The 2,432-nt window shown below is 46.7% G+C and overlaps 1 long non-coding RNA gene across 1 annotated transcript in view; it reads right to left on the minus strand.

Moving 5' to 3' along the window:
* Window positions 1–241: 241 nt before the first annotated feature.
* Window positions 242–2,432, minus strand: part of LOC121010656 (uncharacterized) — a 4,217-nt gene continuing 2,026 nt past the window's right edge. The window contains exon 3 of the long non-coding RNA XR_005781314.1: window positions 242–1,191. This is a non-coding gene — a long non-coding RNA (uncharacterized LOC121010656). The remainder of the gene's footprint in view (window positions 1,192–2,432) is intronic.

The following is a 2,432-nucleotide window of genomic DNA, read 5'->3' on the forward strand; positions in this document are numbered from 1 at the left end:
TATTCAGAGTAAATCATTGAACTAGGCAGTGTGTTCTGAAAAAAAAAAAAAAGATCTACAAAAGAGGGGTGCCTGTCTGGCTCAGTCAGTAGAGCACACAACTCTTGATGTCTTGGTTGTGAGTTCAAGCCCCATGTTGGGTATAGAGATTACTTAAAAATAAAATCTTTTTAAAAAATTTAAAAAGATATGTAAAAGAAATCCTAACTTTCCAAAAAAAAAGTCTAGAAGAAGAAATATGTACATAATGTACACAAACCAAATGATTTATAAAAGCCTTAGAAAACATACAAATAAATTATAACAGTATTTCAAATGGGAGAAAGATTATAGCTAGTGGGGAGTTAGGCAAACCTTTCCATGACAATCAGGGATCATGTGTCAGTAGGGACAAAAAAGGACAGAGAAAGGAACTTATATTGGTGACCTGTGCTTCTGAGTATATTTAATTTAATCATTTTTAAAGAATCACAAATGTATTCCGGTAAATACAGACAATTTAATATGCATTCCTTCTGCAATTTTAGTCTCATATTTTTGTTGTCATTGTTGTTCAAATTAGATGAGACATTTAAGACTTATATCCTAGTGGAGATGTTTCATTAAAACTAGCTTCTGTCTTAATAACTCATTCTATTTGTTAAAAATAAACTGCCTTTGATTTCTTGCCCAGTTTTAAGGCTGTATAATTGAGTCCCATAAAAAGGAGTGTGTAGGTTTCTAAGTAACCCAGATATTTCTTGAATGTCTAGAAATCCACACCCACCCTAGTTACTCTGGTTTTTGAGATTTTATAAGACAAGGTTTGGAGGCAGAGAACTTTTGACAAACACACCTAGAGTGTCTTCGTATTTGTTTTTAAACTCAGGACAACTCAAAGAAAGTATTCTAAGACTCGGCTTATTCAAACAATGGCTTTCCTTTGAAATAAGATAGTCTGGCTCCCTTAAAGGCATAGTAGTCACCTCTGACACGGAGAGCGGAAGGTAAAATAACAAAGGAAGTGGGGAACCAATCTCCTGCTGGAATTAAAAAAAAAAAAAAACTGATTTGCATTAACTCATTTCTAGGTGACTGGCCTAGTCCAGAGGATGCATATGGCAGGTTAGATCAATCACCCTTGAGACTGATGTGAAAGGTTTGATGTGGCCAAGGAAGAGGTGTGGAAAAGGGAGTGGGTACCATGTAGACCTGTAACAAAGGAAGCAAGCATATTTAAGGTTAAATTTCCCCTCAAAGACAGAAATAACAAAAAGATATATTTTTTAATGTACAAAAGGGTAAGAGACAAAATAATCTCACTTTATCTGTGATCTTTAGCATACAATATTAATGTCAGTCCCTTTAATCCCACCCTTGTTTTAGGAGAGAGAGGGGGAGGGAGAGTGTGTGTGTGTGTGTGTGAGCAAGAGAAGGGGAGGGGAGGAAAATTGATAGCAATGATGAATGGGAAGCCGGAAAGATAAGGTGGGATAAGGGGCTCTGAAATGTCAGGGTGTCTACTGTCCCGGGAACCTTTGAAGCACCCTCCATGACGAATTACATTAACTGCAGCCTTAGAAAATTCCTACAGACAAAGATGGATAGAAAAATCAAAGGTCTTTGGAAAGCGGGCCACAGCTTTGTGCTCAAGCCTGCAGTAAGTTTTGCTTTGTGTGACGTGAGGATGGGGTGGGGGGCGGCACTAGGCGGTGGGATGGACTGGAGAGGCACTTCTACCTGCACACACCTCAGCTGGGGGGTGAGGGTGGGAGTGGGTGCTGAGCGAGAATGCAAATCGGCCTGTCGGAGTGGCCAATCAGAAGTCAGGTGAGGGAATTTGGGTCCCCACCCCAACTGGGTGTGTCAGCACGTGTGTGGTGTTCTGGGACCTTTGTCCCGCAAAGTCACTCCGGGCGGGCACCCCGTGCTCCCTTTTTCTTGTCAGGTCTGCTTGACTTTTTTCTCCTCCACACCCACCTCGCGAGTCGCGTCTCCTCCTCGTCCCGCCACAAATTCCCTCCCGCGCCTCTCGGGGTAAGAGCTCGCGGCCCGCGCGTGCGGAGCGAGGCACGCGCCAGGTTGCTGGGACTGCGGCACCAGCCCCTGGCAGTTCCGCGCGGGTGCAGGCGGCGAGCCACGGCTCCGACACCACGGCGCTCCTGCTCGCGCGGGGCAGTCCTCCTCCTGTCCTGAGGCAGCCCTGCCAGCCTTGCGCCGGCCGGCTCGCTCCTGACTGTGGGTCTATCCTGTGGGGCTCCGGAAACTCTCGCAGCGTCCAGAACACAGAAAATAGACTCATCACCTAATTCGCCAGGGAGCCAAAGCGCTGCGGGGCCGCGGCGCTGCCTGCCCCCGCTCCTCCCCCCCCCGCGCCCCCCCCGCCCCCCCCGCCCGGGCTCGGGCAGCCTCTCGGAGTCACACAGCACCCCCCTCCCACCCCCGGCAGACAA

Source organism: Herpailurus yagouaroundi, unplaced genomic scaffold (assembly GCF_014898765.1).
Source record: "Herpailurus yagouaroundi ecotype Mexico unplaced genomic scaffold, PumYag 192, whole genome shotgun sequence".
Lineage (NCBI taxonomy): Eukaryota > Metazoa > Chordata > Mammalia > Carnivora > Felidae > Herpailurus > Herpailurus yagouaroundi.